We start from the raw sequence: 25,479 nt of genomic DNA, 5'->3' as shown, positions 1-25,479 counted from the left end.
GTGCCGTTTGCCCGCCAACATCTCAGACCGCTGCAACTCTGCATGCTCAGTCAGTGGAATGGGGATTACACAGATTTGTCCCCTCTACTAAATCTGGATCAAGAGACCAGGGATTCTCTTCTCTGGTGGCTATCTCGGGTCCATCTGTCCAAGGGTATGACCTTCCGCAGGCCAGATTGGACAATAGTAACGACAGATGCCAGCCTTCTGGGCTGGGGTGCAGTCTGGAACTCCCTGAAAGCTCAGGGCTTGTGGACTCAGGAGAAGACACTCCTTCCGATAAACATTCTGGAACTAAGAGCGATATTCAATGCTCTTCAGGCATAGCCTTAGCTAGCTGCGGTCAGGTTCATCAGATTTCAGTCGGACAATATCACGACTGTAGCCTACATCAACCATCAAGGGGGAACAAGGAGTTCCCTAGCTATGTTGGAGGTTTCAAAAATAATTCTATGGGCAGAGGTCCACTCTTGCCATCTATCAGCTATCCATATCCCAAGAGTAGAGAACTGGGAGGCGGATTTTCTAAGTCGACAGACTTTTCATCCGGGGGAGTGGGAACTCCATCCGGAGGCGTTTGCACAGTTGATTCAACTTTGGGGCAAACCAGAACTGGATCTCATGGCGTCTCGTCAGAACACCATGCTTCCTTGTTACAGATCCAGGTCCAGGGATCTCAAGGCAGCGCTGATAGATGCTCTAGCAGCGCCTTGGTCTTTCAACCTGGCTTATGTGTTTCCACCGGTATGCACTTGGTATGCAGATCTGGTGGACATGTCATCCCTTCCACCATGGACTCTACCGCTGAGGCAGGACCTTCTACTTCAGGGTCCTTTCAACCATCCAAATCTAATTTCTCTGCATCTGACTGCTTGGAGATTGAACGCTTGATTTTATCAAAACGTGGTTTCTCCAAGTCGGTCATTGATACCTTAATTCAGGCTCGAAAGCCTGTCACCAGGAAAATCTATCATAAGATATGGTGTAAATATCTTTAATGGTGTGAATCCAAGGGTTACTCATGGAGTAAAGTCAGGATTCCCAGGATATTATCTTTTCTCCAAGAAGGATTGGAGAAGGAATTGTCAGCTAGTTCCTTAAAGGGACAGATTTCTGCTGTGTCTATTCTTTTGCACAAGCATCTGGCGGATTTTCCAGACGTTCAGGCGTTTTGTCAGGTTTTAGTTAGAATCAAGCCTGTGTTTAAACCTGTTGCTCTGCCTTGGAGTTTAAATTTAGTTCTTAAAGTTCTTCAAGGGGTTCCGTTTGAACGTCTGCATTCCATAGATATCAAGCTTTTATCTTGGAAAGTTCTGTTTCTGGTAGCTATCTCTTCGTCTCAAAGAGTTTCAGAGTTATCTGCCTTGCAGTGTGATTCCCCTTATCTGAACTTCCATGCAGACAAGGTAGTTTTGCGTACCAAACCTGGGTTTCTTCCTAAGGTGGTATCTAATAAAAATATCAATCAGGAGATTGTTGTTCCGTCCCTGTTTCCTAATCCTTCTTCAAAGAAAGAACGTCTTTTACACAATCTTGACGTGGTTAGTGCTTTAAAAGTTTTATTTACAAGCTACTAAAGATTTTCGTCAAACATCTGCATTGTTTGTTGTCTACTCTGGACAGAGGAAAGGCCAAAAGGCTTCAGCAACTTCTATTTCTTTTTGGTTAAGTAGTATAATCCGCTTAGCTTATGAGACTGCTGGCCAGCAGCCTCCTGAAAGAATTACAGCTCATTCCACTAGAGCGGTAGCTTCCACATGGGCCTTTAAAAATGAGGCTTCTGTTAAACAGATTTGTAAGGCGGCGACTCGGTCTTCGCTTCATACTTTTTCTAAATTCTACAAATTTGATACTTTTGCTTCTTCGGAGGCTGTTTTTGGGAGAAAGGTCTTAAAGGCAGTGGTGCCTTCCGTTTAAGCGCCTGCCTTGTCCCTCCCTTCATTCGTGTCCTATAGCTTTGGTATTGGTATCCCACAAGTAATGGATGAATCCGTGGATTGGATACACCTTACAAGAGAAAACAAAATTTATGCTTACCTGATAAATATATTTCTCTTGTGGGGACTTCCAGTGGGCGGGCATTGGCAACGGACGCATCTAGGAGAGCTCCGTTGTCTGATCCTAGTATTAGGCAGCGATTAGCGCTAAAAGTTGCCCATAAAGCCACTATCCTTGGCAGAGGGACCCTAACCCCTGTCCGGACACGCACAGGCAAGGAGATTCTCCAACTTCTCCCCCACCGGAGCGTAGACGACAAGAAAAGATAACAAACGGAGGAGCAGGAGTCAGAACGGCTAAGCTACCGCAGGGCTCAGCTCAACCCCTCTGGATGCGGCAGTTGTAGGGTGGAATAGCCGAAAAGACACAGGAGAGCAGTTAGCAGTCGTAAGGCAGCGATAGGGGCTACATAACAGAGGTCAGTAGTGCTGTGGCGGCAATTTTCCCTACACGCATCAAACTTTTCTTTTGGTGACACATCAGCCTGACACTGCTGCTCAGAAGCGGTGCAGAGTTCACGCAGCACAACAATAATAAGCTCTTGGGGTGTGGGGAGAAGAGATAGCCCCTTCAGTGAAATTAGTGCAGTGTGGTGGGAAATTGTTATATGGCCACAGCACAGGACTAGGACTTTATCGGCATAACCGCTTACACATACACAGGTGAAACAGCATTACACAGCCCCTGTGGGGAACAAGGGAGATAAGACATTTATTGCTGGGCCTTCATTAATTAACTGACTGGAGGAGTAGAAGGGAGGACCAAGCCTCCTGTGCTTTAACTAAAATGCATGGCACCCTTCTTTTTGATATCTTTAGCCCCGTGTGGGCAACAGGCGATATGAGGAGATAAACTCTGAGAGACCCGCCCCAAGATACCCCCCCAGAAACTCTCCTGAGCTATCTATTGTCCTGACTTGATCCTTGCAGACAATAAGATCTTAAGAAGTGGTGCTGGTCCTGACACTGGTACACCTTTTGTCTGTATGCAAAAATATTACACTCCCTATAATAAAAGAACTGATAACATGTCCAAGCAACGCCAGCACAAAAGACGGCAAAAAAGCCAAGCTGAAGTGCACACACCGCCAGCGGCGGCGATGGAGCTCTCTGATCCTTTGCCACAAGACACCCACCCAATAGTCTCACAGCTGTCTGCTTTATTCCTACCAAAAATTGAGCAATTACAGACGGGACTAGACACCTTGTCCTCAGATTTTAAGATCTTTTCTACACGACTAAACACAGTAGAGCAAAAGGTAGCAGACGCAGAGGTGCAGCAGAGGGAATCAGCGCTAGACATCACGCAGCTTCAACGTCAAAATAAAGCTCTAATGTCTAAAATAGAGGATCTGGAAAACAGATCCTGGCGGAACAACATCCGTGTGGTGGGGCTATCTGAAACGGTTCCAGGTTCTGCGCTAATGGAATTCGCAGAAAAAGAGCTCCCGAAACTTCTGGGTATGGCTGACTCTGATATCCCATGTGTTGCAGAAAGAGCACACTGGGTGGGTCCTTTACCACCCAACAGTGGACAGAAAACCTTATCTAGACAATTGATGATCAAATATCTCAACTTCAAGGACAAAGCACTTATCCTTAAAGCCTACAGACAAACAAAGGAACTAGTCTATGAAGGATCCAGGATACACCTGTTTCAAGATTACTCGGCCGAAGTGGCAAGGAAGCGCAGAGAATTTTCTCCCTATTGTAGGGAACTTTTGGAAAAAGGTGAAATCAGTGTACCTCTTGTACCCAGCAAGACTCAAGCTACAGACCCCTCAGGGTCCGACATTTTTTGAATCTACCAAGCAGCTGCGTGCTTTCATGACCTCACGAAACCCATGCAGCATGGATCAAAATGAAGCAGATGGAATAGAGGAGGAAGAGGTTCCTTGAAGCCACAGTAACACTTTCTGTGCAATATGAACTGCGTGGGATCCATGATCCTTCGCTATATTTGTTGGAGGTTATTAATCTTGTTTGCAGGGACATGATAGAGGAATGGAGGCTGAGGACATATCTGAAACACGATGTCTGTAAACCTAGCCCAGGACATCATCTCATATCCTTTTTTGAAATATAGGGGGGTTCATTACTGATTGCTTGTTCTATTTTATTATTGCATTACTTCATTGTTCACTGTTACTGTATTGTTCAACTGTTTTTTCCCTTATTTCTTTTTCTCTCAACTGTGTGATATCGATCTCCTAAAATACGCACTGCACCTTAATTCTGACTGCCAATAATTATTATTCATTTTTTATTTTCTATGGCTGTTAGAGACTCGGCATAACTCAAATCCTTGTTGTTCCTAAAGGGAGAGGACCCCAGGGTGTCAGAACCGTAAGTAGTGAAAGAGAACGCACACACAAACATTTGAAACATTGCTCACAGGTAGCATTGGGCCAGTATATTGTAGTAGTCTCTAATATAATGGTCGTCTCATAGGGATCCCCTCCTTATACTATTCTTGAGGATGGGGCTACATATTATCTCATGGAACGTGGGGGGAATCACATCCCCGTTGAAAAGAAAGACTATATTGAAGTACCTGAAATCTAGAAAGGCAGACATAGTGATCCTTTAAGAAACTCATCTGAAACCCATAGAGCACCAAAAGTTGAAACAGGGATGGGTAGGTGAGATTATCTATACTAAATATGATAGCAGCAGAGCTAGGGGGGTAGCGATCCTCTTCCGCAAGATTCTAGATTACAACATAACCCACACCGTGTTAGATCCCCAGGGACGATATATTTTACTCAAGCTCACAGTTGACGGAACTCCAATGCTTTTAGGCGGGGTTTATGGACCCCACACACATAAATCAGCCTTCTGGAGTGAACTTAGAGTACAATTACTGAAAATTGCAGATGTCCCAATAGTCCTAGGTGGGGATTACAATATCGCACCGCAGACCCCTGCCGACAGATTTCATAATCCGCTGCACTCACAGTTAGCTCGCAACACAAATCTCAACGCTAGGAGAGACACAAATCTGCTTCGCAGGTTCCAAAATGCTCTTCTCCTCACTGACATCTGGAGGGATAGGAACCCGGAGGTTAAGAGTTTTACGTGTGCCACTCCGGCAAAAGACACTCTATCACGCATTGATTATTTTTTTATTTCCGGGTCCATGAACTCCAGGGTCAGGGACGCGGGAATAGATGACCCAGTTCTCTCAGATCATGCCCCAATCACATTAAAGCTACAACTAGGGGCAGTTAGACCTTTCAGTACCAGATGGTTATTCCCTAAGTATCTGTTGCATGATGACAACTTTAGGAAGCAGTGGCAGTGGCTAGCGTATGCTGAAACAAATCAGGGACATAGGAACAATTTGGTACTGTTCTGGGAGGCAGCTAAGGCAGTGCTGAGAGGCTCTACGATGACTTATGTCATAAATTTCAAAAAGAAAAAGCAGGTAAGGGAAGAGTTGTTGCTTAAACAACTTTTAAATGCCAGAAATAGATACTTACGTAACCCTACGGCAGCGAACAGACTCAAATATCAAGACACCAAAGCACACAGGGACACATACCTAACTCAAAACACAGCAAGGGATGCCACAAGGCTGCAGGCCAGGTATTACCGCTATGGCAATAAAACAGGAAAGATGCTGGCTAGACTGACCAAACTAAATAGAGGCAGTAACACAATACCGGCTATTAAACACAATGACATGGTTTATACCGACACAGCAGGAATACAGAGGGTATTTACGCAATTATATTCAAAACTATACACCATGCGGGAGGTAGACACAAACATTCGGGAAAATTTTTGGAGAGACATTCCTCTGGCCACATTAACGGAACCCCAACAGCAAGCGCTAAGCGCAAGCATAGCCCTAAGTGAGGTATTTGCCTCTATAGGGAAGCTTCCTCTGGACAAAGCCCCGGGTCCTGACAGCCTACCTGGGGAGTTCTATAAGATACTTGGGCAAGAAATAGCTGGTCCATTGGCCAGGTTGTTTAACGGTATTCTGCAAGGCAAAGCCAACTTGTCGCAGAGGTTCACAGAAGCAAATATCAGTTTGATTCTCAAACCAGATAGAGACTGCTTAGCCCCTGAATCTTATCGCCCAATTTCACTAATGAATTTGGATTATAAATTGTTCACGAAAATTCTAGCAGATAGGCTAGCGATAGTACTCCCTAACCTCATACATGAAAATCAAACGGGATTCGTGAAAGGTAGATCTTCGGTAGTCAATGTGCGCACCCTGCAATTCTTGCTCACCCATTATTGGGACAGAGCAAGTAAAAATCGAGTACCACAACGGGATGAAGCATGTGCACTGCTAGTAGACGCGGAGAAGGCCTTTGATAAGGTCCTATGGAGTCACTTGTTCTATACTCTAGAACGATTCGGGATAACCGGGAACTTTGCAAGAGCATTAAAAGCAATGTATACTAGCCCCCAGGCTGCGATATTGGTGAACGGAATGCCATCCCAACCATTTGCCTTGAGTAAAGTAACGAGGCAGGGGTGCCCGCTCTCGCCTCTCTTGTTTGACCTGGCGTTAGAGAATCTTGCCGTAAAGATCAGGCATACTACAAAAGGCCTCAAAATAGGAGACAAGACATTACATTTGTCACTTTTTGCGGATGACATGGTATTGTACATCCAAGACCCCAGACTAAATATCTCACTATTAATGGATATTATTAAAGACTTTGGCCTTATCTCTGGTTATAAAGTCAACACTGATAAAACGGAGCTAATATGGTTATCTTATGCTAACGATATACCTGACCTCCACTATGACTTTCGAGTAGCGGGGACTATCTTTAAATATCTAGGAGTTAAACTCTCGAGAAATCCGGCGAACTGGTATGATATAAATTACGCACCCCTGAAAAAAGGGGCCTCGGATCTGACCAAGCACTGGATGGGACTACCATTGACTGTTTCAGGCAGGATAGCCCTCATCAAAATGGTTTTATTTCCCAAGTTGCTCTACGTAATGCAGATGTTGCCATTACTTATACACAAGAAGGACTTGCTTTACTGGAAGTCACTCTTCTTGTCCTTCATTTGGGCTAGGAAAAAACACAGGATTGAATGATGAGCACAGTTCCCTCGGAGGTATGGCGGTCCCAAATGTTGAGCTATACTGTTGGGCAGCACAGGCGAAATACGTCCTTGACTGGCTAACGGGAAATAGTCATTTCACAATCCCAGAACTAGAGCGGTATGTGGTCCAGCCATGGTCGCTTTCCGCTCTCCCACATCTAAAGGCTGATAAGCTAGACAAGTTATTGATACACTATCCCCTCTTGTCGCAGCCTCTACAGGCTTGGAGAAAACTGTGCAGTAGGTTAAAATGTAGCCATGAAATCTCGAAGTACATACCCTTGCAGGGGAATCCACTTTTCATGCCACGTATAACCACGCAGGCATTCAAGACCTGGAAGTCCTTGGGACTGGACAGAGTGTCCAAGATGTTAGAGGGTACTGGCAAAACTATACGTACTTTCTCACAGCTCCAAACGACCTACAATTTGCCACGCACACATCATTTCGCCTACCTACAGGCTAGGCACTACGCCTTGGAGTTGGTTAACTCAGAGAATTTCCCTGAAACTAACAGTGGTGTTCACCAACTCTGCAGTATATACTCTCAGGGTTGCACTTCCATCTCTCCAATATACAAGACATTGTTGGCCCCTAATAACGAACACACCTTGGAATATCTGGGGGAAAAATGGACAGGGATTCTGAATGCTCCTATTGCCAAAGCACAGATTCAAAGTAGCATTGAAAATGTTCGGAAGGCCACCCTGGCGATGAACATTAGAGAATCTCACACAAAAATCCTGCAGTCAGCCAACGTGACTCCTAACCAATACAGAAAATGGGAAAGGGATAACATGGGGAATTGTCCGAAATGCTCTAAGGCACAGGCAACCTTGTTGCATATGCTATGGGAGTGCCCCAGACTGACGAAGTTCTGGGGGATGATTTGTTTTTGGTTACGTTCCCTAAACATACAAAGTGGCAACGCTTACACCGCAAATGGTAATATTCCTAGATACACCTGAGCTTCCCAGAAGCAAGACAGCTTTTCTGCACAATTTCATTCTCCAAGCAAGAAAAATAATTCTGAGGTACTGGATAGATAGACGCGCCCCAACCCTATCGCAGTTAAAAAATGAGATACATACACAGCTGATACACGAACAGGTAGACACTATGGGAGATATGGCAAATCGCACGGCACGTTTTATGAGAAAATGGGACACTTATTTACACTCACTGCATGCCTCACAATTGGCGAGAATTCTATACCCCATACGCAATTCTGAATATCTGTTGGAAGCTCAGTTGCGAGGAGAATGGAAGGTAGATTTTGCAAAACAGTAAATAGAGAGATATTGCTTCCTTAGTGGAAGGTGAGATGTGAACCAGGCGGGGGGGGGACTGACACCCTGGGGGAGAAGGGATAGCCGGCTGGCCGAGTATTAGGTTGCAAAATGGAGGAGGGGGGGAAAAGGGGGGAAAAATTAAAAAACTGTGAGAGATATGTCATGTTGATGTAAGACTAATTGATTACTCAATGCTAGTTTGATATTCTATAACCATATTATATGTTATGTTCTTTCTGATGATTTCTGACTCCCCGGAAATAGGGGAATGTTTTCTTCTTCTTTTGTTTGGATTTATGTTATGTCTCTTCACAGAATAAATAAAGAATTTAAAAAAAAAAAAAAATGTATTTCTCTTGTGGTGTATCCAGTCCACAGCCCGCCCTGTCATTTTAAGGCAGGTATTTTTTATTTTTAAACTACAGTCACCACTGCACCCTATAGTTTCTCCTTTCTCTTGCTTGTCTTCGGTCGAATGACTGGAGGTGGCAGTTAGGGGAGGAGCTATATAGACAGCTCTGCTGTGGGTGATCCTCTTGCAGCTTCCTGTTGGGAAGGAGAATATCCCACAAGTAATGGATGAATCCGTGGACTGGATACACCACAAGAGAAATAAATTTATCAGGTAATCCATCATGATGTGGGCATAAGAGCATGTGAACATTTTTTAATGACTAGGGGCAATATGTATAAAAACCACACAGTTGTCCTTCGTACTTACAAACAATGTGTTTATGTTTGATGGAAAAACCCCTATAAACAGTTAAGAGGAATGGCCACGGGTACAACTTGCGCCCCTACCTTTGCATATTTCCACTTGGGCACTTGGGAGATGAGCAATGTGTACCAAAATGAATTATTTGAAAAACACATCCACCTATGGCTTTTCTATGTGGACAATGTCTTTCTGATTTGGGGAGGCTCTGTGGAAAATCTAAAAGACTTTTTGTCTGATTTCAATAAAAATGATAAAAACATAATGTTAATCTTACAGTATAGCAAGCAGGAACAAGCATTCCTTGATGTAAAAGTAAGGCTGGAAAGGGATACTCCAGTAACAGAAAACTATCAGAAATATACTGCGACCAACAGTCTCCTCCTGGCTTCTAGTCACCATCCAGCCTACCTTAAGAAAAGGATCCGAGACTTTGCAGAAACTGTTCCTCTAAGGAAAAATATGAAAGACATGCAGCACACATGAAAGAAAGATTCCTAGAGAGGGGATACTCCAAAAGAAATGTCACAGATGCTAGAAATATAGCAAGACATATAGATAGAGAAAAAAAAAAAATCAACCTCCAATGTTCGTCTAATAACAAAATATAATTGCCATTAGAATGGCATAAAAGATATATTGAAAAAGAATTGGAAAGTGCTATTGAGTGATGAGAATGTGGCCCATGAAGTTGGGGAACATCCTAGCCTTACCGCAAGAAGAGCCCCAAGTCTGCGGGACAAATTGGTTAGGAGACCGTTTATGTCAAAACCACCTGAAAAGAATTGGCTTTCCAATCACAGAGTGGTAGGAAACTTTCCTTGTGGAAGTTTTGCAGCCTGCAAATTTATGGTTAAGACAAAAGAGTTTGTCACTAAAGAGGGTAAGGTGTATAAACTCAAACACTTTGTTAATTGTAAAGAAGGTGTGGTTTATCTCCTTTCATGATCATGCCTCAGCTTTTATGTTGGTAAGACAAAAAGAGTCATAAAAGACAGAATTACTGAACAAAGTGATGACAAAGTATAAGGCCCAGACTAGTAGTATAGCAAAACACTTTGAGCAGTTTCACGTAAGCAATCCTGACTCTCTACGATTTATAGGCATAGCCAAGTGGATAACAAATGGTAGAGGAGGTGACAATGACAAAGACTTTCTGAGAAAAGAATGCAGATGGATATCCATCCTCTCTACCATTTTCCCCAAAGGAATGAATGAAAAACTTGATATGGCGTGTTTTTGTAAACATGAGAATAACGCATACCTGACACTTAAAGGGTAATAGTCTCTACAACCTGTATCTTGTAAAATTGTAAATAATGTAAATAATGTATATGATTTCTTGATAAATTGTCTATCTATAGTTTTTGAATGTGCATGCATATTACAACCTACCAAGATGGGACTTGCTATTAAATCTAGGCACAATGTTGCCATCCAAGATACAAGAATGTATACTTTTACCTTCTAGAAGAGGTGGAGTGAGCGCCTGTGCAAAAGAAAGAACGTTCTAAGTGAAAAATTACGCCCTGACAAAGCCCCGTCTTACCAGTTGACAAGGGGGTGAAATGAGCGTCGGCATTGGCTAACCAGCTCACATGAGGTTTTGGCTGACCTGCTCAAGTTATGTGGACACTGGCTTCCAACATGTATTATTGAATGCTAAGCAGCTTTCAAAATATGAGAGCGGATGTGGTACAATTGCCATAAGATCATCCTAAACCCTCTGGCAGGATACAAGGAAAAGCCGTGAGTGACTGTCATGATGAAGGGAAAGTACAGTATATATCCTTGAAATTATTTGGAAACTGGATATAGATATACTTGCTACTATACTCTGACGGCTCCGACTTTATAGCCAAGTGGTTTTGTCTACAACTGTATACGTTACAGATTTTGAGCTATAGGCTTCTATGTTTTACTGTACTGTGAACTATTGGCCGTTGGTATTCGCCTGACCTATGCTAACTGGTAGACATGTGCAATTTGTTTTGTTCCGAATCGAAATTCGGACGAAAATTCAAGTGATTCGGATATTCGAATGTATCCAAATTTCCGAATTACTCTAGTAACAAAACTAAACTAATCCGAATGAATTTGTAACGAAAAATCTGAATGAATTTGGATTCATTTGTTTTATTCGAATGGCCATGGCGACTTTCTGGACTAATCACAATTCCTTTGCTGTTCCATATTTATTATTAAAAAAAAAAAACACGAATAGAGATATATTAGAATTAAATATACTGAGATAGAACAGTGAAATAATTCCTTTTGTGTTGGTTGGAACCATCTGAATCAACGTAACATAACATAATGAATGAATCCGAGCATATCGAACTTCCGAATGCATCCGATATTGAATCAATCCAAATGCATCCGAAACGAATTACTGCTATATTGAATGAATCTGAATGCATTCAAAACAAAACAAAAATACAGAATCTATATGAAACTAAACGAAATTTTCCGATGGGCACATGTCTACAATCTGGACACTTATGCACTTTACTCTTTTAACAACCACATTGAACTGCTTACATTAACCTCTGAGTTGCTACACATGCCTCTTTGCTTGGCTAATTTATGCATGCTTTTCTTGCCTTGCACTTTATATGCTTTGCATTACAGGGTGGTTTTTCTGACAACTTAGATCCCATCTTGTGTACCTGCCCAGGCTATACCTCCCTGGCTTTATCTGGGGGGTTCTGTGTGCAGCAAGGGTGTAGTTGGAAAGCAATCCATCTTGTTTACATTATCTTTATGTTTGTATGCAGTTATCTTAGCGCTATGTGTTCACTTTGACCGGTCCTAGTTCTGTATGTATGTATGCCTGTTGTGATTGTATTTGTACATGTGATACAGGTTTGGTGGAGAATTGGTTTTGCCTTTTTTAAGACTGTGGATCTTCAACTTTTTGATACTTGAATAAACCTTTTTGATATTGAATTCAATTGAGCTGGTTGATAAATATTTTTAAGGGTGCTGTATTCCCTGTCTTTCCCTTGGTATGATGAAATTTAAATCATTCCACTCTCTCCCTCTGTATTTTTCATTTAAAGTATTTTTATGGGTCTGCACCATTAGCCTTATACAGGTTTGAGTAGTGTGTATATAAATATATAATGCACACCCTCTTGTTACCGCTCTAGTAAGATAAATCTATAATTTTTTCCCACTATGCATAAGGCATTTTTAAAGGGACATTCCGGTGAAAATTTAAATGCACATAGATGAATTGCATCTTAGAATAGAAACATATTTCCAATATACATGTATTTGCAAAAATGCGAAAAAGTTATAACTTTTTTAGTGTTGTTAACATTTTTCTATGCACGTGCATGTGAAGCATAATTAGATATTCTCAGTGCACCAGCATTTTAAGTGCTGCAGCTGCTCAGAGTGCCAGTGGGGCTTGTATCATGTCAGCAATTCACAAATTGAGTCATTACCAGATGGTGCAAGCACCTTAGGCTCTCTGAGCAAGTGCTGTATTTAAAATTCTGGTGCATGTTGCATACTTAGATACACATTTGAAACAGCTATAGCTTTTATTATAAGCATTTTTGCTAATACATGTATATTACAAAAATGCTTCTATTCAAATCTGAAATGTATCCATGTGTATTCTAATTTGGCTTGAATGTCGCTTTAAGTGTTGTAACAATAAAGGCTATGTTATATTGATACCGAGTGTGCCTGCTTCGTGGATACCTGTTGTGGAAGAAGTCGAGCCCTGGTTTTCCCACACACATGGATGATAATGCAAGCTTGGTGAAGTGCTGATCAGTGAAGGATCGTTATAAAATATATATAACCATACTTTTAGTATAGCCTTCTATGGGGCTTTCTCTGCCCAGTCACCACTTTCTGTTGGGGTACCGCAAGGCTCTGTCCTTGGTCCTCTTCTCAATCTATACATCATCATTAAGTTCCCTAATAAAGTATGCAGATGACACCCAAATCTACTTCTCTGCACCAGACCTATCTCCTTCCTTACTAACCCATACACTAACTGTTTTTGTCACATCTCTTCCTGGATGAACTCTCACTACCTCAAGCTAAATCTCTCCAAAACTGAGCTCCTTATTTTTCCCCCTTCTTCCAAAATATCGACCCCCAATCTCTCTATAACTCTCAACAACTCCATTACCCCTACCCTGCATGCCCGATGTTTTGGTGTTCACATTTGACTCAGATCTTTTTTCACATTCAGTTCTTGGCTAAATCCTGCTACTTCCATCTTAAAAACATCTCTAAAATTAGACATTTCCTTACACAATACACAACTAAGATTTTAATCCATTCTCTCATCCTTTCCCGCCTCGACTACTGCAATTCTGTCATCTCTGGTCTCCCTAGCTGCCGCCTAGCCCCCATACAATCCATAATGAATGCCTCTGTGAGGCTCATCTTCCTTTCACGTCGCTCATCATCTACTGCACCTCTCTGCCAATCCCTTCAATGGCTTCCTCTTGCCTCCAAGATTAAACACAAAATTCTCACTCTGACATACAAAGCCCTCAACTGTACTGCTCCTCCCTATATCTCAGACCTTGTCTCCAGATACTCTCCATCCCATCCCCTTCACTCTGCTCATGACCTCCTCCTATCTTGGTACCACCACACATTCCCGTTTACAGGACTTATCCAGACTGGCTCCCATCTTGTGGAACTCTCCACAAGACTCTCTCCTAGTTTTGAAAACTTCAAGCGCTACCTAAAGACTCTGTTCAGGGATGCATACAACTTACACTAACCCTCTCTTTATACGAGTTCCTCTCCTCCATTGCTATCCCCTTGAACCCCCTTAGCATGTAAGTCTATGGGCCCAGCTATTTGCAGATCACCTTCTTAAGAGCTGACTACAACAGTGCAACTCTTGGCAGGGCCCTCTACTCATTTGATCCCTATGTTTCCTTGTATATCGCCTATGTTTATAGCGCTGCAGAATCTGTTGGCGCTATAAAAATAACGGATAATAACAACAACAACACCACCACCACCTGCAGCTCTGGTTAAAAGGATATAGATTCTTATATGCCTCTATTTTTGCTTTAAAATAACACAAGAGAAGGGCTCTATACCTTAAGAAACTACATCTAGCTAGATCAAATAAAATAGGCCCGTCTTTGGCTAGAACACTTAAAGAACGCAAACCCAATTCCTATGTACATAAAATACTAGATAACTCCGGGGATTTAGCGGTAGGCAGTCTATCGATGGCGCATAAATTTAAAAAATATTATAGTAATCTTTATAACCTAACATTACCACACCTAGCAAGTACTCCCTCAGCCACGGAACAGTATATCGTGGAGGCCTTGCTCCCTAAAATACCTAGTGACCTAGCAGAGACACTAGATAGACCAATAACACACCAAGAGGTATTGGCAGCTATAAAATCCTTACCCTCTCATAAAAGCCCAGACGGATTCTCTAATCTGTACTATAAGCAATTCAGGAACTTATTATCCCCACACCTCACACTACTGTTTCAATCCATAGACAAAGGCGAGACGTGGTCCAAAATCTCTCGAGGCTCACATTTCTGTAATAGCTAAGCCCGGTAAAGATCCCACTCTGGTAGGTAACTACAGACCAATCTCCTTGTTGAATACTGACCTAAAACTCTACGCTAAGATATTGGCAACTCGAATGAACCTAATTTTTCCCCAAATCATCAACGTTGATCAAACGGGTTTTATACCAAAAAGAGAAGCGCAAGATAATACTATTCGAGTCCTACATTTGATTGAACAGTCCAGCTGGTCAGACATACCTTCTATCCTAATATCTACAGATGCTGAAAAGGCGTTTGATCGGATGGACTGGAATTTCCTAAAACATAGTTTGGGGGCATTTGGCTTCGGCTCAGTTATGACCCAAAGGATCTTTAGTTTATATTCCTACCCCACCGCAAGGGTAGGGGTAAATGGGACCCTATCTGATAGCTTCAATATACAAAACGGCACGAGACAGGGGTGCCCTCTGTCTCCTCTGCTTTTTGCTATCTTGATTGAAGTACTAGCGTCGCACATAAGAAATAATCCCCACATTATGGGATTGAGATTAGGTCCCAACTCATATAAACTTACTCTCCACGCCGACGACGTCCTTACCCTGCTCACTCAGCCATCTGAATCCCTGCCTCACTTGCTAGGTGAATTCAATAGATTTGGCAGTCACTCCAATTTCCTGATCAATGCCCAAAAATCAGAAGTTCTCAACATTAATATGCGGAGAGGAGACTTTGAAGCCCTTAGAGCCCAATGTCAATACAGATTACTACAAGATAAAATTAAATACTTAGGTATTAACCTTGCCCCAACTGTCAATAAAGTATTCAAATACAACTATTTGCCCATTTTGCATAAACTTGAGAGACTTCGATACTTGGCAGGCCAGACCTATCTCCTGGTGGGGTAGGATTCAGTCGGTCAAGATGACCATCCTCCCTCAGATCTTATATGTCCTCCATGCTGCTCCAATACATTTACCCACATCATACCTAACCCAAATCCAGTCGGTAATCAATTCTTTTATTTGGGGTAATGTTAAACCCTGTATAAGCAAGAAAGTCCTTATAAAACCACTGGGTGCGGGAGGGCTAGGGGCCCCATTGATCTCCCAATACTACAAAGCAGTGACACTACAGAGAGTCTGGGAATGGCATGAACACGCTCCCACCAAGGCCTGGGCTTCTATAGACTCCCACTTACTAGGCTCCCCCACTATAGGCCCACTATTTTGGATTAACCATAAATGTAGACCCGTTTACGCTAGATCATCACAACTATATTCACACATCTTTCAAACATGGGACAAGGTGCGGGCTAAGGTTAAGGGAATTTCATTGTTTGTTTCGCCCATGACCCCTGTGCCAATTAATGCAGATTTCAGTAGAGGGATAATCCCAACAGAACCAGGCCAGCTGGACGTAAACCAGACAATCCCGTTTAAATGTTTGACCGAGGGGGGAAACCTGATGTCGAGACCACAGCTTACTGACACTGCAGGGGGAGTTTTCTCCCGGTGGTTAAAGTATGCCCAATTAACACATCTACTGGGATCCTCACCCCATAAACATGAGCTTCTGAGAGAGTTGACTCATTTCGAGCGTCTCTGCTATTAAGGGACAGTACCCAGAGCATCCTTATCAATAGTAAAAAAGATGCTAGATAACAGCCTCACACTGCCTCCCTCCTCTTATGACTCTAATTGGCAATCCGATCTGGGCCTCCCTATATTCAAAGAACAATGGGAAAATATCTGCTACCATTCCTCTAAATCCTCAACCTCTCCTAGGATTCTAGAGATGAACCATAAAATTCTGTTTTGATCGTATCTTACTCCAGTCAGACTTAAATACTTATATCCAAGCACTAATGTGACATGCTGGAGGGGATGTGGGTCTCCTGGTACACTAGCACACATCTGGTGGCATTGCCCGAAACTGCTTCCCTTCTGGGAGGCGGTCACCGCACACTTGAAAGTTATCATGGGGGACCGGTTTAGTCTGTCTCCTCTTACGGCCCTTCTTAGCCTTAACCCAGGTAAAATATGCAAAATTCGATGGAAATGCCTGCAATACTGCCTTAATAGTGCCAGGCTACTTATTAACTGCAGGTGGAAGTCCACAGCTGTGCCCACATTGCAAGACTGGTTACTAAATACATCTGAACTCCTCTCAGTAGAGGAATACTCTTACTTCAAAAATGGCTGCTTACCTCTATTTCACAACATCATTCACATACTTCTCAACCCTAAACAGACAATAGGATTACCACTCATTATCCCAATTGGACCCCCCCCCCCTCTTCTCCCCTCCCCCCTTATATCCTTTCAACAGTTGGAATGGCTGATAGTTAAGTTTTGAGCTTTACCTATTTTAGGTTAGAAATAGCATTTTTCTGATGGTATGACTTCAATACCCTTAAATATAACATTCCTGCCAGAGATATATATAGTAATATGTTAAATCTCAAACCTCTTGTTAGATACCCATTTTATGTTGTCTTTATAAGATACCATGGAACAATTCAAGTATGGACATTGACAAAAAGAACTCAGTGAACTCTTTATTATATAATTCCTTGAAGAGGACATTCCTGAATATTCTAATCTCAATTTTCAGTTTTTACTGTTTTCTTGTACCCGACATGATGTCTCATACTAAGTTTGTTTTTTTTACTATAACGTGTATTGAGTTTATATCCTATAATAAAGCTCTTTTGAAAACAAAAAAAAAAATAACAGGAGAATTTTACAAAGAGGATGACTTAAACTGTATGGCCTCATATTCTACTAAATGGTAGTTGAGTGCCATATAAGGATATCCTGTAAAAAACGTGTCCAATGCTTCTCTAGAGAGCAGATAATTGCCCCTGAAACGCTAATCATCTACGCTATGTGATTCCTGGGGGATCTGGGCTCTGACATTTTAGCAGCCCTACCTTAAAAACAAAATAGGATGAGGTCTGTTTTTCATTTGAAATGTCAGAAGCAGAAGTTGCTACCAAGTTATATCAGCTACAGCAAAAAAAGGTTCAGAAGTGAAAGGACAACCTAGGGCTTTTAATAAACTTTATATAAAAATAATTGAATTAAAATTAATAATTAAATCATTCTAAGCGTGTTTAAAAATTAACTGCACTTATCTGACCACCTCATAAAAAGGTATTTAGCTCATTTGTCATATTTCCACATTCCTCAGTCTCTGGTGCTGTTACCATAACATGATTACCATGTGTGTTCTATCAATGAACTCAGCTAGAAAGACCACTCCCTAAATGCACATGTTGCTAGGCTACAGCTGCCCTCACAAACCTGCAATTGCTTTCTTGACACAACCTTGAAATATGATGCTGGTAATTTAACATCCTGGGTTAATAATCACCATGATATTGCAAATCTTACTTTAATTAGTAAATAACATCTCTTGTCATTTTTTTAATCACTTCAAACATTTGTAGAAATGCAACTTCTGCATGTTTATCAATGTGCTTATCTGATGTAGATATATAATGCAGTGCAAGCCTTGTACATGGCAGTGAGGAGAATAAAGCTGCCATCCATTACTGATAAGAAACATTATAATTAATTATTAATATTTCACTACTGTTTATACGGTGATTTAAATATCCAACCAGATTATATTAAAATACTGAGTGCTGAGTTTTAAGAGGTGCATACACAACACAACAGCCTATAAAGAGACAACTTTCATCACACACAGTCTTAAAAATACAGATGCAGAAACACACAGTACATGCATCCCTTAAGAGATAGATCACCCCATGCTCATAGTTTTAAAGGGGCAGATCCAAAAGCCTTGCACAGTTTTGAAAGGGACAGATCCCACTATACATTAACTCGTCCTCCACCTCTGACGCGGCGGACAGCAAAATGTCTGATCGGATACGATTGGGTTGACACCACATGCTAGTGGCCAATTGGCCGCGAATGTGCAGGGGGCGGCATTACAAAAGCATTTCACTAGAAATGCTTGTGCAATAATAATAATAATAATAATAGTGTTTGCTGTCTGCATTTATCGATGTGCGGCGGACATGATCCACTACAGCGGATCACGTCTGCTCGCACTATGATAAATCAGCCCCATAGTCTTAAAGGGATAGATTGCTGTACACACCACACATTGCCTTAAATGGACAGGTCTTGCTATACCCGCTATACTCAGTCTTAAAGAACCAGATACACAGACATATGCTCAGTTACAAAGATAATCTGCTAGATGACCTACTGACAGGCTAACCAAAGCCTCCTGCTAAATTACATACTCCATATCAAAGTGTGTGTTATGAATGTGGCCCTGATATTCAAAACATTGTCAGGCTGACAAGAAATTGCCTATTTGGATTCGCCAGGCTCACAGTCCGTCAGTCTGTCGATATATTCTAAAAAAAAGTGGGCTGAACCTTATGGTGCTGAGGAATGTCGATGTGTCTCCCATAGGGTATAATAGGGATCATAACTTCTGCAAAAGTCCTCCGACATCGCCACTGAGCTGCGATGTAGGTGGTGGTTGGGGCTGGCTTTAAAGCGTGTTTACACAAAATAGACTGTGCATTCACAATAAAATAAATAAAATTGTGCACATTCAGTTGCACTGTACACTCACTAGATTTGTCACAATGGGAAATATCGCCACTGAAAAGCAGACGAGACCGATATAGCTGTAATGGATAGCTAAGGGGGAGGATAGTGCTTTGAATATTAGAAACCCACAGTGATGTATCCCTATTAAAATATAGGTTACTCCCATGGGATGCATATATATTCGTCATGTCTGTAATAGACTTTGTTAATAAAGACAAAAAAAACAACTTCCTAGGAGCTGAGGGATTGTATAGTATGTATATACAATATGTATTTAAACTGTAAGGAGGATTTAACAAATCTATTCTTTCCTTAGGCATGCATTTTCACTTATTTAAGATTGCAATTGTGCTTTCTCAATATTCATATTTACATTATATTGAGAACGCGCAATCCCGATCACAATTTTCATGCCTGTAGGGTGAGCTATTCTTTAATACCTTCTATGTGTGTGCTCCTGTACCATTAATACTGTGTGCATGTAGTATATGCTGTGCCTTTAAAGGCTGTGTACATTTTAAACATTGTGTGTGTGTTTGTCCCTTTAAGACTGTATGAGCATGTGGTGAGCTGTCCCTTTAAGTGTGTGTGTTTGTGTGCTTATATGGGGTATGTGTTCCTGTCTCTTTAAGACTATGTGAGCATGGAGTAATCGGTCTCTTCTGTGTGCATTGTGTGTACCCCAAAAGCTATGTGTGTTGCCTTGTCTGTCCCTTTAAGACTGGGTATGTGTGTGTTGTATGTACTGCAATTTGTTTCTTTAAGACTGTGCATATGGGGGGAAGATATCGCTTTCAATGCCCCGTAAATACAGTAGATTTGCATATTTAACAAATGCATGCTAAAAAGACAATGCAATAGCACTTAGTTTGAATTTCAAATGAGAAGTCGATTTTTTTTTATGACAAATTTTCCAATCCCACTCCATAATGTGACAGCCATCAGTCAATCACAAATGCATACACGTTTATTCTATGAATTCTGGCACATGCCCAGTAGGAGCTGGTGACTCAAAAAGTATAAATATAAAAAGACTGTGCACATTTTGTTAATGGAAGTAAATTGGAACGTTGTTTAAAATGTCATGCTCTATCTGAATCATGAAAGTTTAATTTTGACTTGAGTGTCCCTTTAAGGTATGTGTGCCTGTCCCTTTAAGAAAGTGAGCATAGGGTGAGCTGTTCCTTTCAGGCTGTGTGTTTGTGTGGGATGTGATCTGCCTCTTTAAAGAAGTGTGCCTTGTGTGTGTGGTGTGATCTGTCACTTTAAAGACTGTGTGAGTTGTGTGTGTGTGCCTGTTACTTTAAAGCTGAGCATGGGCTGCACTCTCCATTAAAGGCTGTGTGTGTTTTTGTGTACTGCAATCTACTGTATCTCTTTAAGACTGTGCATGTGGTGGGAGTTGTCCATTTCAATGCATTATGGGGCGTTTGTGCCCTTTAAGACTGTGAGCATAGAGTGAGCTGTCCCTTTAAGGCTGTGTGTTGTGATCTGTGTGCGTTTATGTTCGTGCACCTGTTCCATTAAGACTGTGTGAATGTACTTTGAGTTGTCTGTGTGACTTCCTCTATAAGATTGAGCATCCCTTTACAACTGTGTGTATTTGGGTATACTTCTAAAGCTACATGTCTGGCCCTAAAAAGACTTTGCATGGTGTGAGCTGTTCTTTTAAGGCTATGTATGTTTGTGTACCTGTACCATCAAAATGGTGTGCTTGTGGCATAAGTTATCCATTTAAAGGCTGTGAGCATTTTGTGTGGACACATCCACCCGTCCCTTGAAGATTGATCATCCATTTAAAGGGACAGTAAAGTCCAAATTAAACTTTTATGATTCAGATAGGGCATGTAATTTTAAACAACTTTCTCATTTAATTTTATCATAAAATTTGCTTTGTTCTCTTGGTATTCTTAGTTGAAAGCTACAGCTTGGTAGGCTCATATGCTCATTTCTGAAGCCTTAAAGGTCACCTCTTATCTGAATGCATTTGACAGTTGTTCACAGCTAGAGGGCTTTAGTTAATGTGTGCCATATAGATAATATTGTGCTCATGCCCGTGGAGTTATTTAAGAGTCAGCACAAATTGCCTGAAATGCAAGTCTGCTAAAAGACCTGAGATGAGGCAGTCTGCAGTAGCTTAGATACAAGATAATCAGAGGTAAAATGTATATTAATATAACTGTGTTGGTTATGCAAAACTGGGGAATGGTAACTAAAGGGATTATCTATCTTTTTAAACAATACAATTTTTGGTGTTTACTGTCCCTTTAAGGCTTTGTGCATTGTGTGTGAATACCAAGATCTATACCTTTAAGACGGTGCATGTAGTTTAATTGCTCTATCTATCTATGTTCTATCTAAATCATGAACATTTAATTCTGACTTTTCTGGTACTTTAAGTTCTATTAAGCAGCCTGACAGTTCTGGGAATCAGGAGCTTGTGTAGTCATGTCACGGTCATCCCCAGATTCCCCCTGCAATGCTGATACTCTCGGCCACCTAATAGTGCCTAGTGTCCTGGTAAGTGATAAGCTCAGAACGCAGCCCCCAACCCCCGGATGACGACACATTGTTTTTTTACCTGCATTAAAAGCATTGTGCTGATAACATAAGGCTCTGTGGGTTGTGTGTGCCTTTCCTTTTAAGACTGTGTGTATGTGGTGAGCTGTGCCTATACAGTTGGCATTGGCAGAGTAGCTTTAAGTCTCTGTATAAAGCATAAAATGATTAATGTATACAATCATGCTGATTACACATTTGTGTACTGAGGGTTTCATACAATGTATTTATGTTGGTGAGTAGAGCCCATGTGTTAAGTGCTGGCTTGGGGAAAGTCTATCGGAAGAAAAGGGATTTACACCCCGAAATGTGGCTCCCCTTCTTGTTCCTGGAGACACAAACATGAAAATATTGGTTAAACTTATTCAAACCCCATATCTATTCAATTTCTGAAGTAAAAATCATTGAGACAATATGCAATAATTGCTATTTTCACATCAATGCATGAAAACAAAATGTCCATATGTAACAGTAATTATTTATGTGGCTAACAATTATATGCAGCAAAACAGTAAACCTGCATGCTTAGCAGATCATTTATAAAAAAAAATATTCACTGGAAGAAATTCCAAACTGCAAGTCATACAAAGCGACACCACCACTTCACAATTTGCTATGCGCTATGTAGAATGGCTACATAATATAACCTGTTTTTACTTTATTATTATCAAAATTTGCAGTAAAAAAAAAAGAATTACTAAATGATATAACATTGATACATTGTTGAGAATAAACTGTTTCCCAGCTGTTTATAAACCTGAGAATAATAATTGCCTGGCCAGCTTAGTGGATACATTCAATAAAGACAATTTAGTCTTTATTTTGGGCTTACTATTAAAAATCCCATTAAGGTTAAATCTGCAAAAAGAACATGCATGTCAATTACTTACAGTACAGCTCACAGCAATATGTCTACTCTCTTATCTGAAGCACTGTATGAACTGGAAAGACTAGGCTGTGTCTGTACATGCCCACAATCCACTGCGGGGAAGCGTCACATCCCATCTCATACTGTACACTTGGGCTGTCAGCTGAGACAGTGCAATAGAAATGTTTCTTTACGAGAGCTCAGGTTTTACTTTTTTCCTATGCTGCTGGTGATGTAAGGCAGGTCCCTATTGGTCATCACTAAGTCTTCCTTGTTTGCAGAAATGCAAAGGTCTTTCCTATTTGTCAAATGTGATCCTGCCTTGTTTGTCTTCTGTTTCCTGGTGCTGGCTAATTTGAGGGTTAGTCAAAAGCTACAGCACAATTCTTTCTTATAAAAGAAGCTATAATCATCTGTTAAATGTTATTACTAAGCTTAGTGTATACAGCTCATATATCTGGTGGTGTTAAATGTTACACAGTGCTCATTGCTGTCTTCTACTTAAAATTCTAATGTAAAATTTTACATTATTATTTTATGTTTTCTAATAATAAGGTTCCTGTTGGATCAGAGCTCGTTTGGGAAGTTTTTCTCTCATGCTTATCAGTCGTAAGCAGTGGATTGTTTTCACAGTAATTCTTGCATTCGCTGCTCTGCTATCCACCTGTAATTCGTTACCATGAACACGGTTTGAACAGGTGCACCTTAATGTGTGCCACAGAAAAGCATCTTACACTGATTTATTTTTCTTTTAAATTTATCAAGAACAATATACGAGTATATAATATATATATATAATTAATATATTGAATCCTCAATTAAATAAGCACTTGCAGGAGCTTACAATGCTGAATCTCCCATACAATAACTGCACAGACAGACAGCTGCACAGTGGAATTATCAAAAGGTTTTATTGGAGACTACACGGAACTTCCTTTTCTCTAACTTAATTATTTTCCAAATTTAGTTAGTATTATAAATACCCTAACGGTTATAGAGGATACATTATCTTATTACGATAATACTAAATAATTAAGACTTATCTAATACTACAACTGTAATTAAAGGGACAGTCTACACCAGAATTTTTATTGTTTAAAAAGAAAGACAATAAATTTTTTTTACCCATCCCCCAGTTTTGCATAACCACACTGTTATATTTAATATATGTTTTACCTCTTTAATTAGCTTCTATCTAAGCCTCTGCAGACTGCCCCCTTATCTCAGTGCTTTTGACAGACATACAGATCAGTGACTACAATGTTGTCTATATGACACACATGAACTAGTACTGTCTAACTGTAAAAACTTTCAAATTGCTCTGAGCTAGGAGGAGGTTTTCAACGGTTTAGAAATCAGTTTGAGCCTAGCTAGGTTTAGCTTTTCAAAAAGACTACCAAGGGAACAAAGCAAATTTAATGATAAAAGGCAATTGGAAAGTTGTTTAAAATTGCATGCCCTATCTGAGTCATGAATAATTTTGACTAGACTGTCCCTTTAACATATATTTAACATATAACACATATTTAACATGTGTGTGTATATATATATATATATATATATATATATATATATATATATATATATATATATATACAGGGAGTGCAGAATTATTAGGCAAATGAGTATTTTGACCACATCATCCTCTTTATGCATGTTGTCTTACTCCAAGCTTTATAGGCTCGAAAGCCTACTACCAATTAAGCATATTAGGTGATGTGCATCTCTGTAATGAGAAGGGTTGTGGTCTAATGACATCAACACCCTATATCAGGTGTGCATAATTATTAGGCAACTTCCTTTCCTTTGGCAAAATGGGTCAAAAGAAGGACTTGACAGGCTCAGAAAAGTCAAAAATAGTGAGATATCTTGCAGAGGGATGCAGCACTCTTAAAATTGCAAAGCTTCTGAAGCGTGATCATCGAACAATCAAGCGTTTCATTCAAAATAGTCAACAGGTTCGCAAGAAGCGTGTGGAAAAACCAAGGCGCAACATAACTGCCCATGAACTGAGAAAAGTCAAGCGTGCAGCTGCCAAGATGCCACTTGCCACCAGTTTGGCCATATTTCAGAGCTGCAACATCACTGGAGTGCCCAAAAGCACAAGGTGTGCAATACTCAGAGACATGGCCAAGGTAAGAAAGGCTGAAAGACGACCACCACTGAACAAGACACACAAGCTGAAACGTCAAGACTGGGCCAAGAAATATCTCAAGACTGATTTTTCTAAGGTTTTATGGACTGATGAAATGAGAGTGAGTCTTGATGGGCCAGATGGATGGGCCCGTGGCTGGATTGGTAAAGGGCAGAGAGCTCCAGTCCGACTCAGACGCCAGCAAGGTGGAGGTGGAGTACTGGTTTGGGCTGGTATCATCAAAGATGAGCTTGTGGGGCCTTTTCGGGTTGAGGATGGAGTCAAGCTCAACTCCCAGTCCTACTGCCAGTTTCTGGAAGACACCTTCTTCAAGCAGTGGTACAGGAGGAAGTCTGCATCCTTCAAGAAAAACATGATTTTCATGCAGGACAATGCTCCATCACACGCGTCCAAGTACTCCACAGCGTGGCTGGCAAGAAACGGTATAAAAGAAGAAAATCTAATGACATGGCCTCCTTGTTCACCTGATCTGAACCCCATTGAGAACCTGTGGTCCATCATCAAATGTGAGATTTACAAGGAGGGAAAACAGTACACCTCTCTGAACAGTGTCTGGGAGGCTGTGGTTGCTGCTGCACGCAATGTTGATGGTGAACAGATCAAAACACTGACAGAATCCATGGATGGCAGGCTTTTGAGTGTCCTTGCAAAGAAAGGTGGCTATATTGGTCACTGATTTGTTTTTGAAT

The 25,479-nt window shown here is 41.0% G+C and overlaps 1 protein-coding gene across 1 annotated transcript in view; it reads right to left on the bottom strand.

Moving 5' to 3' along the window:
• Window positions 1-22,797, bottom strand: part of LOC128663062 (core histone macro-H2A.1) — a 136,087-nt gene extending 113,290 nt beyond the window's left edge. The window contains exon 1 of the mRNA XM_053717203.1: window positions 22,658-22,797. The gene's annotated coding sequence lies outside the window, so the exon portion shown is untranslated. The remainder of the gene's footprint in view (window positions 1-22,657) is intronic.
• Window positions 22,798-25,479: the final 2,682 nt, after the last annotated feature.

This window comes from Bombina bombina, chromosome 6 (genome assembly GCF_027579735.1).
Source record: "Bombina bombina isolate aBomBom1 chromosome 6, aBomBom1.pri, whole genome shotgun sequence".
NCBI classification, from domain to species: domain Eukaryota; kingdom Metazoa; phylum Chordata; class Amphibia; order Anura; family Bombinatoridae; genus Bombina; species Bombina bombina.
Note: the sequence above shows the minus strand (reverse complement) of the source record. Positions and strands in the feature narration are given on the sequence as shown.